This window comes from Microtus ochrogaster, chromosome 2 (assembly GCF_000317375.1).
Source record: "Microtus ochrogaster isolate Prairie Vole_2 chromosome 2, MicOch1.0, whole genome shotgun sequence".
Classification (NCBI taxonomy): Eukaryota; Metazoa; Chordata; class Mammalia; order Rodentia; family Cricetidae; genus Microtus; species Microtus ochrogaster.
The window spans coordinates 20,576,945-20,591,675 of record NC_022010.1 but is presented as its reverse complement, the minus strand read 5'-3'; the positions used below and the strand labels follow the sequence as shown (position 1 = coordinate 20,591,675).

Sequence of the window (14,731 nt, the reverse complement as noted above, 5' to 3'; positions counted from 1 at the left end):
CACACACAGAGAGAGAGAGAGAGAGAGAGAGAGAGAGAGAGAGAGAGAGAGAGAGAGAGAGAGAGAGTTTAAAATTTGTTAGACAGCTAAAGGGAAGAAGAATTTATTTAAGCCCATAGTTTAAAACAGTGGTTCTCAACCTGTGGGTCAACCTTTATGAGGTCAAAGGGCCCTTTCATAGGGATCACATATCAGATCCCCTGAATATCAGATATTTACATTATGATTCATAACAGTAGCAAAATCACAGTTGTGAAGTAGCAAAGAAACAATGTTACGGTTGCGTCAAAGGGTTGAGGCATCAGGAAGGGCGAGAAGCAGGGTCTGGAGGATTCAGTCCTTCACAGCAGGAAGGCAGGGCAGAGCTCAGGGTAGCAGGAGCGTGTGGCAGAGACCCCTGTGGCGGTGGATAGCGAAGGTGGACGAACCAGAAGTGGGTACAGTCCTCAGAGGCCTGCCACAGTGACCTGCTTCCGCCAGCCAGGCCTCCACAGCCTTCACTAGAGGCGGGAGAGCCTGCCCCGCCGTTAGAGTGCTTCCTGCTCTTAGAAAAGACTGAGTTTGGTTCCTAGCACCCACATTGGGCAGCTCACAACCACTCTGACAGCCTCTTCTGGCTTTCTCAGACACTGGCCCTCACGTATCCTGCCTACCCACACAAATACACATAAAAAGAAAAAGAGCAGCACGAGCCAGGGACCACGCATTCAGATGTGAGCCTTCGGAGGACATCTCAGATCAAACAGCAGTGCCACATATTGTGAGAAGGCCTTTCTCCCTTCCGCTGTCGGACTTGATAGGAAACCACCCTAGGGAGTGATCGGCAGGGACTGAGCAGACTCTGTGTTCGTGGTCAGTCCCTGAAACACCCCACTTGGAATCTGCGGGCAATTCCAGGCTTATCATAGGCTTGACTCGAAGCTGCACCCACTCCACAGGGAGCTTTCAGAGAGACGCATGGAGAGATCATAGCTGGTGCCTCCTTGCTGAGAGCTGCATGTGGTTTCATGTTGCAGTCCCAGTACCAGGGAGGCACAGGAAGGTGGATCTCTGTGAGTTCAAGACCAGCCTGGTCTTCATAGTGAGTTTTAGGCCAGCCAGAGCTACATAGCAAGACTCTGTGTCCAAAAGAAGGGAAACATAGGTTGGGGGAGAAGAAGAGAAAAGGAAAATTGCTGGGAGCCAGGCACGATGGTACACACTGTAACCATGGCACCCAGGAGGCTGAAGTAGGAGGACCACAGGTTCGAGGCCTGTATGGGCCACATAGTGAGAAAAGAAAGCCAGAAGTCAAGGATTTCCCCTAATGGTCTGGCTCCATGGAAGATGCCACAGACCAGAGACCTCCCAAGGTCAGCCTGTCTCAGATGACAGGACTCCAAGCATCAGAAGCCAGTGCCCTGTCCCTTTTACTATACCTGGCCCTGTGCCACAGCAGGTTCACGCTGATGGAAGATTGACCCAAGCCCTCTGATCCAAGACGATGCCCTCTGAACGACAGACTCTTGCTGATAGATACTAGCAAGGGTTGGGCAAGGAAGCCTGGCCTTGGCTCCAGGTCCCCGCAGAGGTGGCCCGGCTCTGACTCACCTTCATGACTTATGCTTGAGCAAGCTTGTTTCGATTTAGTTCATTTACGTGTTATTTGATTTAATTTGATTTAGTGTGTGTGTTTGTGTGTATGTATCTGAGAGAAAGATAAAGACACACATGTGCTGTAGCACATGTGGAAGTCAGAAGACAACTTCCTTCTTGTTGGGGGTGTCTCTTGCTCCTTCCACGCTTGTGGACCCAGGCTAAGAGGCCCCTGAACTTCCGGCCTTGCTTCCTTCCTGTCTTCAGCCTCTCATCTTCTCTCTGGGACTTACAGACGTGTGCACACCACCTTGCTGGGCTTTTTGATATAGATGTCAGGGGTCAAACCCAGGTCCGCAGACTTGTGTGGCATCTGAGCCATTTCGCCAGCCCCCTCCCCCCCCCCCCCCTCTCTCTCTCTCACACACACACACACACACACACACACACACTTTCTAACAACCTGCCCCCCCCCCTTTGAGACATAGTTTTCTATGTAGCCCCAGCTGGCCTGAAATTCACACTGTAGCTAGACCAGGCTAGCAAACTCAGACTCACAGAGATCCACCTGCCTCTGCCTTCCAAGTACTGGGATTAAAGGTGTGCGCCACCACCACCCGGCTGCAACAGCACATTTTTATGGTTTGTATAATCGTCCCTGTAACTTTGTAGGAAAGATGTTTTACATGTGATGCTTTGGAGGGAAGTCGAGGACCACACAGGAAAGGCAGCCCCTTCCCTTGGCAGGTGTGCGAGCTGAAAGGACCCAAGGAACACAGAGGGCAGCCATTCATCTGGAATCCTAGCCCAATTTGGAAGGAAGGGAGCTGGAGTCTGCCGGAAGGGTGGTTTACGGGCCAGCATCAGCTCAATCTCAGCAGCTGGCTTCCACTTAGGAGCCCCCTGAGTCACTGTTCTATTGCTTCTGACCTTTGTGTGTTTGGGGATTGGTGGTGGTGGTGGTGGTGGTGGGCTGTGTGTGTGTGTGTGTGTGTGTGTGTGTGTGTGCGTGTGTGCATACATGTCCCTCCAGGCTTGCACAGGCCAGCTTTTGGGAGTTGGCTCTTTCTGCTATAGGTCCCAGGAATCAAATTTAGGTGGTCAGACTCACACACAAAACACATTTACCCACTGAGCCATCTCACCAGCCCACTTCTGCTATTTTTTAAAACTTTGTATTACAGTTTTCCTATTAATAACTAAAGTAAAAATAATAATGTGGGGAAAGTCTAGTTTGCGATGGTGAAGAACCATGGGTGATATCTGAATACTCTTGGGACACTTGCTGACTAGATGAGCATGCTCGTGCGTGTTTGTACGCTTTCCTCGCTGATGACTTTAAAAGTGGAATCTCAGGCCGCCAGCTCCGCGCACCGCGGGCATGGGCTAGAAACGCTGGGCCTGTTTATCAGCAGGCCTGCTTGCTCTTCTAGGCGATACTGCATGCAGACACAAGGGGGCGATATGTGTCCATGAATGTCCTTTACAGAGCCTGCTGCAGACAGCAGCCCAGGAACCTGATCTTCCAGCCCTTCCGAGCCTTCTCCAGGGACAGAAAACAGAGATTGTTTTAACCAGGTCACCCCGAGCCACTCCTGGCTCACTCTGCTCTCTGTACCTATAAGAAACTTTGGGAGTTGGGATTGGATCTTACGCAGTGGCAGAGGCAGAGGCAGGTGGATCTCTGTGGGTTTGAGGCAATCCTGACCAGCATAGAGAGTTCTGGGACAGCCAGACAGGGAGGGTACTTGGTGAGATCCTGTTGGGGCGGGGAGGATATTCTTGTTGACTGGCTAGCTCCACTGATAAACTGCTTGTCTTACAAGCACAAAACCCTGCATTGACTCCCCAGAAACCACACATAAGGCCAGCCAGCCTGGGGCCTCACGCTTGTAATGCCAACAACAGAGAGGTGGGGCATGAGTGAGCCTAGCCTAATGGCTGACCACTTAGGGACCCTGCCTTAAAAGAGACAAGCTTGGAGCTGGAGAGATGGCTCAGTGGTTAAGCACACTTGGCTGCTCTTCCAGAGGAACTGGGTTCAAGTCTCAGTACCCACATGGCAGCTCACACGGTCTATAACTCTCTAGTCCCGGGGATCTGACACCCTCACTCAGACACACATGCAAGCAAAACACCAACACACATAAAATAAGTAAATAATCTAGAAAGAGGAGAGAAAAGTGCTTCATGTCTGAGAACAATCCCCAAGGTTGTATGCGTGCGCGCACGCGCGCGCACACACACACACACACACACACACACACACACACACACACAAACCTTGGCTTGTGAGGAAGAAGAGAATTCACTCGCTAACTGATGTTGCCTGCATTTGACAGATCTTCCTTCATTTTGCAGCCTTGGGCTTTAACAATAGGTTACAGAGCCACTCAGACTGCTCCCCTCCCCCGCCTCCCCACTCGCCCAGAGGAGAGAGCCAGAACACCTTACCAAGGTCACTGGGTCACGCAAACAGACCCCTCCCCCTGTTTGCTTTCTTTGCCTTTTGGGTTTGGTTGTTGTTGTTGGTGGTGGTGGTTTGTGTTTGTTTAAGACAGGGTCTCACTCCAAAGCTCTGGCCTGGAGTTTGCTAGCCTTCTGCCCCTGCCTCTGCCGTTCAGGGGTTCCAGGCTTGCACAGCCATACCCAACTTCCTCTACTTCCTGATCACCTTAGGCTTCCTTCAGCAGCCTCCACACTTGTCCTGCAAAGTCAGGTCTGTCCAGGCACTTCCTGGAAGGTTCTCTCCCTGCATTTCACCAGAGATCACCTTCCCAGAAGTCTCTGCGGACTCTGTGGTGTCAGATGATGTAATCCCCCCCCCCCAAGCTCCCCTGGGGCCCAGCAATCCACTTTCAAAACACTTAGCAAGCTGGACTGCCTGCCCCTCTTCTAGAATGGGAGTCCATGGAGAGCCTGGGGTCGGACCTGTCTGTTTCCCCAGCTCCACATTGCCCGGGTCCCCTGTGGGGGTCGGGGGAGGTGCGCTAAGTGGGTGCATGTCTGTTTCACCCTTGACCTTCCGGTTCACAGGGCTCCCTAGTGCCCCTGGAGTCTCTAAAAATACATCCCCAGTAGCAGGTGATGTCACCAGTTGTGCCCCTTGTCCCCTTTGGTGTTAGAGAGGCAATGTGGTTTGGTCTAAGACAGGTATGGCTTCAACAGCCTCCGGTGTGGGCTCTGCCACTTATGATTACACGTGTACTTAGTTTCTTTCTTTGGTTTGGGTTCTGTATCTGTTTTTGTTTTTGTCTGGTTGTTGTGTTTTTGAAACAGTGTCTCATATAACCCATGCTAGCCTCAAACTCATGGCATAGCTGATGCCGGCCTTGAACCCCCAACCTCCTCCCCTACAGTCCTGAGTGGTAGGATTACAGACCTGAGCCACTGCTCGCTCTTGACTGTAGCTCAGACTGGCCTGGAGCTCAAGATCTTGCTACCTCAGTCTCGCCCAGTGCTGGGATTACAGCCCGCATTGCCACACCTAGCTTTATCTCTGACAGGCGCAGAGTCCGTGGCTGGGCTTGCAGGGATGCCATGAGGAATAAGCTCAGCCTAACACACACAGGGCAGCCACGGGGCCACAGTTCTCCCTCCCTGCTCAGGCAGTTCTCTCTTCTACATCTCTTTCTGTAACCTCTGGACACAGGTACCCCTAGAAGCCCAAGGCCACCCCGCTGCTTGTAGCTGACACTGCCTTCTTCCTTGTCTTGTATCCCAGCACCAGTACTAAATAGGACAGGTGCCCTGAAGATTTTGTCACAATTTAGCCAGCCATAGCAACAGCTTATGGAATGCACAGGCAGTTAGGCCTTCCTGCCTATTGCTGGCGGGCAGAGTACCTGGAGTTTGGGGTGTTAGGAGCCCTCACAAGGCTTAGACAAGGGACTAAGGAAAGGGCCTGAATCTTGCTGAGGGATAAAGAGGAGACAGGGGCTATGAAGAAAGCATGTAGCCCAGAGGGAGAAGGGAGCTTCCGAAACCACAGAGCCTGGATTCTCCTCTTCTATACAGGGATGGGGGACCCTTCATGGCCCCCCAGAGCTCGCCTGTGCAGAACCGTGAGTCATCTGGAGATCTCTGCCCCAAAGGCATCATTACTCCTTTAAACCCAGGCTTTCTGGTTCTGCCCTCGCCCCCTCCCTGCCTGCCAGCCTTCCGGGCCTCACTCTGTGTAGGCACAGATGACCTTGAACTCCAGATCTTCCCGTCTCTGCCTCCCAAACGCTGCCACCACAGGAGCGCATCCTTAGGCCAGTTTGTGTGGTGCTGCCGAGGGTCCTCAGGACCCTGTGCCTGCCAGGCAAGCGCTCCACTAACTCAGGTTCCTTCCTAATTTTGAGGCAGAGTCTGTGTAGCTCTGGCTTGGCCCAAACGCTCTTGAAATTAATTCATTTATTTACTTACATTACTTTTTTTTTAATTACAGTCACTTATTGGGGGGGGGCACATCTGCTGTGTGAGTGTGAAGGTCAGAAGACATCTTATTGTCTCGCCTTCCTCCTAGTAGGACCCAGCTTTGGCCGTGAGCACCTTTACACACTGAGCCACCTCGCCAGCCCCTCTCAAACCCTTGATCCTTTTGCCTCGGTCTCCCAAGTGCTGGGATTGCTGGCCTCCACCTCCACACCTGGCTCTCTGTCACATCCGCTGCTAAGAGCACGAGACTTGTCGAGACCACCTTCTAAATCCGTCTCCTCCTGTGTGAGCACTTGAGGTTGTAAGTGCTCCGAGCTCCATCACTGTCCTCTTTGGGCCCCATCTTTGCTATCCTTGTCTTGGGAGATGGGAGCGCCCCCGGAGCTTCGTCACTGATGACAAGCATCCACCCTCTTTCCAGCCAGAACCTTCAGCTGATGAATAAGGCTTGATTTGTCCCCTGAACCGTCACCACCCCCGATTCATTTCATTCAAAGGCTTTCACTCCAAATGGCTCATCTGACGCTTCTGGGAGCGGTGGGCTTCCACGTGTAGAGGGTGCGCTGTCTCCTGTGACGCTCTCTGGAGTGATGCGCTCTGACGTGGGTTCGAGCCTATTCAGGTGCTGTATCCGCCCTGTGATTTTCCCCTCTCTATGGCTGCTCGCCTCCATCCAGTCCTCCCTTTCTGCATTCATCGGGAGTCTCTCCAGTATGAATTACGGAGTGAATGGAAAATTTCCCTTATTCACGGCATTCAAAGGCCCGCTCAGCCACGCAAATGTGTTGGTTAGCTACTGCGTCCCATCTGTAAGACTTTAAGACAATCCTAAAGCCATTTTTGAATCCTCTCAGCCTCTGTGCCATAGTGCTTTCCCTCCTCCCCTGGGAACCAAGGACCTAACAGCTACACTCGCACGTGCTCAGTTCCTGAACAATTACCCATATACGTATGCTTTGGTTCGGTCCACTGGGAAACGGGGTTAAAATGACCTCTTACCTCATCTGATCTGGCAACAGCTCTCCAGTCAATTATTGGTAACAGCCCTTTCAAATAAGCCAATCAAAATAGTCAAAGAACAACCCCCCTTGCTTCTGTGGCCCCTTTAAAAATAGACTGTACCCGCTATTCAGGGTCCCTCGGCTTCCCGAATGCTGGGGGACCCTGTCATGACAGAATTAATAAAATCCTCATGCTTTTACATCGGCTGTGGTGTATGGGATGGTCTCTGGGGGCGACTCCTCCTCGGTGTTTGGACGCTCGAGTCCAACACATCCAAACGCCTGGGCAGAACGAGGCCCAAAGGGGTTGAGTTTTGTCTTCGCATGTTTTCTGTGCCTGTTGTGAATACTGCCACCAAAGGCGACCTAGGGAAAAGAGTCCACTGATTTGTCCCAAGGTCCAACCCATCATATAGGGAAGCCAGGGCCGGAGTGCAAAGCAGGAACGTGGAGGCAGGAACTGAGGCAGAGACTGTGGAGGAGTGTGGCTTGCTTGCTCTGATTTATTCAGCTACCTTTCTCATACAGCCCAGGACCACCTATATAACGCAGGCTAGCCTCAAACTTGCCATTCCCTTGTCTCAGCCTATTGAACAATGGAATTACAAGTAAGAGGCAGATGCCGGCTCTCTGCCCATCTTTCAAGCCTGCCCAAAGACCCTCTCTTCTCGGAAGCCCTCTGGAGATTCTGTGGGCTCTACACACTGACACATTTCTGTGAGAATTTGATGTCTGCAAATGTTATCTTCATCTACGATCTATTTATACCGTATTTTTTCCTTCTCTGACAGATCTAACATTTGAAGGTGAGCCACATCTTGTCCTTTGCGTTCTCCATGGAGCCTTCAAGGACGGTGCTGGGGCTTGGTAGCTGTGTCGCTATGGACACTGTGGCATAAGGAGAGGGCTCTGGCCATTGGCCTTGGAAGATGAAGCTCGCCTTTTCCAGATGGTTTCCTTTCTTTCCCTTCAAGGTCGCAAGGGGAGGAAGGGAATTTCTTATTGCTTCCTCTACCACCCTACCACCCCACTCACCAGGCCCTAAAGATCCCCCAGGAGCCCCGTTGCCTCCCCTCTATCAAGGAGACTTCACTGCTTAGTTGGCCTTGTGCTCAGACAAAGGAATGACCTTGGGAAAGGACACTTGATGTGTAAACAAGAACGGGCACTGGTGTGTCTGTTTACCACGTCCAGCTTGTGGGGGAAGCTGGCTCGGCTTCTATGACACCAAGGCAGACTGTTTATGGCAGTAAGACATAGAGAATTAGTGAAGGGGAGCACTGAGCTGCCCGGCCTCCATCCCCGTGTGAAGGTCACTCCCTTCCTTTCAGTATACAGCTGAGATGGGGGGGTCTATCCTTGTTGGTTGTAAAAAATCTCTTGTGTCATGGATGAAAAGGGGGGGGGTGGCAAATGTCTCTAAACCCAAGTTCTCGTATGGCCACTGCTCCCTTCTAACCTTTTAAAGCAAGTACCTTAGGGGATGGGCGTATAGTTCAATTAGTAGGGTGCACGCTTAGTGGGCCCAAAGCCCTGGGCTCCTTTTCTCGTGTTCCATAAGCCAGCTGTGGTGGTACATGCTTGTAATCCCAGCACTTGGGGACATGTGGACAGGCCACACACAGACCCGTTTGTCTCCAGTATTCCATGATCCTGTCCTGGAAGCGCACTGCTAGAATATAATTTGTACTAAGTCTCTAGATCATTCTCTCTAGTAGCATCTATAATGACTGTCCCAAGGCCACTTCAATAAGAAATGGCACAAGTGGGTAGAGGAGGGGACAGAAGTAGAGGAAATTTAAGCTCGGCTCTTGAAGGAACGAAGGCCTGAAGTGAGAGTGTACCCTAACCAGGGCACCCCAGGGAGCTCTGAAGTCTGCCCTAAACGGGACTTCTAGGAACCTGCTCAAGACAGATGCCCCCTGGCTGGTCTTGGCAGCACACACACACCAGGTGTCTCAGCAACAAGACATTCTCAAGAGTTCCAAGTCATCCTTGTCCTCAGAGTGTGCTTGCCTGCCTGGGTGACATACTCGAAATCCTTTATTTTATTTATTTATTTTTTTTTTTTTGGTATTTCGAAACAGGGTTTCTCTGTAGCTTTGGTGCCTGTCCCGGAACTAGCTCTTGTAGACCAGGCTGGCCTCGAACTCCCAGAGATCCGCCTGCCTCTGCCTCCCGAGTGCTGGGATTAAAGGCGTGTGCCACCACTGCCCGGCCTTGAAACCCTTTCTGAAGAATAATTTAAGTGTCATGCTGGATTCCCCTTCACCCTATTTCCCATTCTGAGATCACCAGCAGAGCTCCCAGCCATTCTTGAGGTCCCTGACTCCCCCAACACACTATTGTTTTGTGGTTTTATTTGTTTGTTTTTCGAGACAGGGTTTTCTCTGTAGCTTTGAGACCTGTCCTGGAACTAGCTCTGTAGACCAGGCTGTCCTCAAACTCAGAGATCCACCTGCCTCTGCCTCTGAAGTATGTGAGAGATGCTCTTTTTCTTCTCTTTTTTTCCAAGCACTGTAGATAGAGAGACGCTCTTAACAGTACCTAACCTATTAGTCCTCACAGTGACCTGGGAGTCCCATGCAGTGTCTCGTTTAATCTTCTCAACAATTCTTAGGAATAAGTCTTTGGGCCATGTGACAGCTGGGGGAAACAGGCGTGGGACTTTACTCATCTCTCAAAGCCTCGCAGCTCCTGGGTAAAGAAGCCCGGTGACTGCCCGGACAGTCCCCATGTTGGTTGCAGGAGTTTCCGTTTTGTTCACTGGGATAAGTAGCCTGCTTCCAGGACTCTGGCCTGTTTCTACAATCTCATCTTCAGCCTACCCAAACCTGCCCAATCCTTTGCAAAACCATCTGCTCCCCATTGAGAGGCACAAGCTCCCAACCAGCAGCAGACACTAACTTATCTGATCTGGGTAGAAACTTCAGGATTCTTGAGTTGGGGCAGATTCAGAAGCCTCTGGTTATGCCCTCGACTCTACAAATCAGGCATTGTTAGGGTTGATCTTTGCTCCACTGGGATCTCCCTGGATTGGCTGGAGATCATGGACACGGTCCAGGTAAGGCTCTGTGTCTGGAGCCTCTGCTATGTCTTCCCTTTGGGTTCATCTTCTCCCTGTGATATCACCTGGGGCTGGGGTGCCGGAAAGGGCTTTGGCAGGCAGGTGCCTGGTGCCTCTACCTTTTTTATGTGTCCACTCTCTTCCTCTTTTGCTGTCTGGGCTGTCCGAGCCCACGCTAGGACTATCCCTCTCCACTGCACTCTACTTTACCTGGCCTCTCTCTAGCCAGTACCACCTCAGGCAGTCATATACGAAAAGATTCTGCCTCTGTGCATGAGATCTCTTCTTTGGACCAGAATCTAATGCAGGCTGGCCAGCAACTTTTAAAGTCATTTGACTGAAAAATGGAAGGAAATCCAGTCAGGCCGGTTAGATTTTTTTTGGAATCTGAACCTGAAACCTGACTCATGGACAGTATATAACAAGATGTTATGATGGTCAGTAGGACTTTGATGGGCTAATGTTCTGGCCACAATCACAATGGAGGAAGTTAGTGAGGAAATAGGAAACAAGTCTGTGATATGGGGAAGATCCACTTCCTGTGGAACAAAGGAAAAGGAGAGAACGCTCAGAGCCGCCCGCCTCACTGCCCTGTGCCCCACCAGGCCCATCCCCACCTGTCTGTGTCACTGGAGCAAGCTCGTGTTGTTTGCTTTTGCTGTTGATTGACTTAGAAGTGGCCGTACGATTCAGTTCTGCTCATAGACTTACAGGGAGACCAGGATAAGATGAGAGAAAGAAGCTTTGGTTCCTGACGACACTGTTGAGCCATCACACCTGCCTGCCTTAGGAGACTGCCGTCCCCTGAGTCCCGTGCTGCCCCTGTGGCCTGGAACATTCCTCAGCTCTTCACAGAACTTCGCTGCCTCCCTGCCCCTCATTGCTGCTCTGTGGGCCTCTCTGAACGGAGTAAACAACCCCAGCTGCTTTTCTTCCTAAATGTTGGGAGAAATCCGGCTCAGATGGTAGGAAATCGACAGGAACAAACCAACCTCCGCGATCAGTCATAACCCTTCAGGCTTACTGGACACAGACCAGGAAGGATAAATAGTTCTGGAAATTTCCATATGCATGAGCCCAAGTCTTCTCAGACAGGGCCGAGGCATAACTTTTTAGAAGAAAAAAAAAGACACTTTGGGGGGGGGGGCAGTCGTGGGTGTTAGTGCCTGAGACCCGGAGCCTAAAGAGAAGTCAGAATAGACCGCGTGAGTGACCTCTGAAGGCAGCGCCAGTATCTACAGCTGGCTGTTGTTAGCAGTGCACAGGAGCTCAGGAGCAGTTTGTGGCACCTGGAGCCAGCAGGTGCAAAGGCCATGGTCAGGAGCCAGCCCGAGTGTTTTCAGATGGTCCTCTTGGGAGGAACAGTGCTAACCAGTGCCTGCTGCCCTTCTCTATGCTCGGGCATATGCCATCTTCACTCCTCACCTCTTCTCTCTCGCTCCCTTTTTTCTTCTACCTTTTGTTCAAGTGGTGAAGGCAGGAGCCAGAAGTGCAAGCCACCAACCTGCATCCCTTTCACGCAGCTAAGCCCTGGGAGATGGGGAGGCTGGGGGTGTGGTTCGGTTGGCAGAGTGCTTGCCAAGCTGGCACAAAGCCCTGACTTTGATCCCCAGCACCGCATAAACTAGGCATGGCTGTATGGGCTTGTAATCCTACCCCTTGGGAGTGGAGACAGGAGAGCAAGATCATTGGAGAAGCTGGATTCAAGGCCTGGCCTCTCCCCCTTGAATCTGTGTTTTCTAAGTGAAAGGGCCAGGCTTCTGGTGCCTGATTTGAAGCTGACAAACACCCATTGCCCCGTTACAAAGAGACTCTAGCAAGAGCTGCTCTCTCTCTGGGGCATCAGTGAGAAGCTGTGACACAGACTGACACCAACCCTCAGGGCGTGCCTTGGCACCTGGAGCCAAATGCGGAGGCCAGCAGCTCACAGTTGTCTAGAGTAGACTTCATTCGCTTGATGAGAATAGACTAAAACCAGCCAAGTGAATCTCAGCTTGTAAAAGGGACAGGGAAGGTGAGTCACACAGAGGGAAAGACACTCCTTTGTGGCAGAAAAGGAGCAAAAGCTTGGACTGGGAGTGAAAAAAGCAAAAAAGAAACGTTTAAATGTGTCCCCCTCCCCGATAATTTTTTGTATAGATAGTACCAGAGATTGAACCTTGGACCTCACACATTCTGGAAAGTTTTCTCTCACTGAGCCACACCCCAGCCCCTCACTGGGGGATTCTAGGCAGGTGCTCTACCACTGAGCCACACCCCAGCCCCTCACTGGGGGATTCTAGGCAGGTGCTCTACCACTGAGCTACGCCCCAGCCCCTCACTGGGGGATTCTAGGCAGGTGCTCTACCACTGAGCCACACCCCAGCCCCTCACTGGGGGATTCTAGGCAGGGGCTCTACCACTGAGCCACACCCTAGCCCCTCACTGGGGGATTCTAGGCAGGGGCACTACCACTGAGCCACACCCCAGCCCCTCACTGGGGGATTCTAGGCAGGGGCTCTACTGCTAAGCCTCTTTTGACTTTTGATTTTGAGACAAGCTCTTATTGAGTTGCCTAGGCTGGCCTGAATCTCACTCTGTAGCCCAGGCTGGCCTTAGACTCACTCACATCCTTTCTCCTGCTTAGCCTACTGAATCACTGGGATTATAGATTTGCCTCAAGACTGTAACAGACTCACCAAGCTATTGCTGACACTTGGAACCCAAAGTCTCCCCCACTCCCAAACCCAGGAAGCCTCCCTATAGAGATCACAGCTTTGGATTCTCTTCTATCCAATAAAGGGAAGCATCAGCTTTCCCTGCTTCTTTACACGAGGGCTTCATGCCATGAGGTGATGTGGTTAAGCCCCCCCCCACCAACCTTTATGGGTGCCATTTCATTCCTGTGCATTCTCTGATGAGAAGCCCAGGGCCATCCCTGCAGGCCAATTCCTCTTGCAGCTTCCTCTCCAAGCAAACAGCCACCCTGAACACAAACCCCTGCCAGCTTCTCCTAAGGGCATTGTCATAGCCCTTAGTTGTGACTGATTTAGGGTTCAGATGACTTAGCTGATAGTGTCTGACATGAAGTAGCCCGCACAGTCTGTAGGTTAGGATTCTGACAAAGGCTCTTCACCGCCCATTATCCTCCAGGGTCTCTGTCTGCTACACAATCCCGGCTGTCTAATTAGCTCCGAAGTACTAGGGAGAGGGATTGATTGGCACACCTTCCCTAGCATAGGGCTTTTCCCCAGTGTGAATTCTCTGACCATTGAATGAGTTTCCTGATCTTGAAAGCCTTCAGGCGGTCACTGTGGTGGGTCTCTGTTGAGTGGAAAGGAGGGAGGGTGCATGGGGATGCTGACTGGTGCCTCCCACATCCCCAGGATGCTTTCCAAGGTAGATGTAATGATGTTTGGAAGGTTGGGAGCCTCCAGGAAAACTGTTTTGTGTTTGCGACAGTCACTGCTGTTCGTGACAGTCACTGTTGTTCCCGCCAGTGCCGGCACTGTAAAACTGAATAAACTCATCCAGACATGAGACTCAGCCTCACTTATTTCTAAAAAATGTATTTGGCCTTTTGTGGAGGGTGGTATGTGTACACGTGTGTGTGGGTCATGGGTCACATTATCTTTCTCCAACACAATCCACATTGTCTCCTGAGTCATGGTTTTTCTCCAGTTCAGAGCTCACTGAGTAGACCAGGCCTTATGGGCAGTGCAGCCCTGGGGATCTGTCTGCCACCATATGACCTACAAGGACATGCCACCAGGCCCAACTTTTTTACATAGGTTCTAAGGATCAAATCCTGGTACTTGTGTGCACACAAACACTTTACTGAGCATCATGGCTGGCGTGTTGCTGATCCTCCTGTCTCGACCTCATTTGTGCTAACGGCTGTGTGCCACCATGCCTAGCCTTCCTATGCTTGTCCACATACCCCTCATGCTTTCTTTTAATTAACTTAAAACCCCAGTGAGGGGCTGGGATGTGGCTCGGTGGTAGAGCCCCTGCCTAGAATCCCCCAGTGAGGGGCTGGGGTATTGCTCAGTGGTAGAGCCCCTGCTTAGAATCTCCCAGTGAGGGACTGGCATGTGGCTCAGTGGTAGAGCCCCTGCCTAGAATCTCCCAGTGAGGGACTGGGGTGTGGCTCAGTGGTAGAGCACCTGCCTAATATATAAGGCCTGGCTTGGGTCCAAGTAGAATAAGCACCAACTCTTTCCCACTCTCCAGTGATTACCCAATTGTTTCTAATGAATCCCTCTCTTCCCTGCTATTTCGAAATTCTGCCTTTATTGTTAGATTCTTGTTCAAGTTGACTGTTAACCTTGAATCTGCTTGAACCTTCTCCAGCACTTAATTATCTCACTGTATAATTTGCTTTGATATCTGATTCAATTGTTCTCCCTCTTTCTGTTTCAATGTTCACACAATGAAAAGCAGGCAGCTAGGTTGGAGCTGATGAGAGTTACTCTGAGGTTGAAAAACATTCTCAGCCAACTCTTGTCTGTGGCCAGTCGTCCAGAGGGACAAGATACTGGGTACGGTGAAGGGCTGAGACATCCTGTAACTGAAGAAAAAAATGCATTCCCCATGTTAGGAACTACACAAGATACCACAATATAAACAACAGTTGGACCGTCTCTTAAGCAGTGATTCTTGGTTTTGTTTTTTTGTTTTTTTTTTT

At 51.1% G+C, this 14,731-nt stretch overlaps 1 protein-coding gene across 1 annotated transcript in view; it reads left to right on the top strand.

Moving 5' to 3' along the window:
• Fis1 (fission, mitochondrial 1) overlaps window positions 1–14,731 on the top strand; it is a 47,850-nt gene that overhangs the window by 6,122 nt on the left and 26,997 nt on the right. The gene's annotated exons all lie outside the window — the stretch shown is intronic.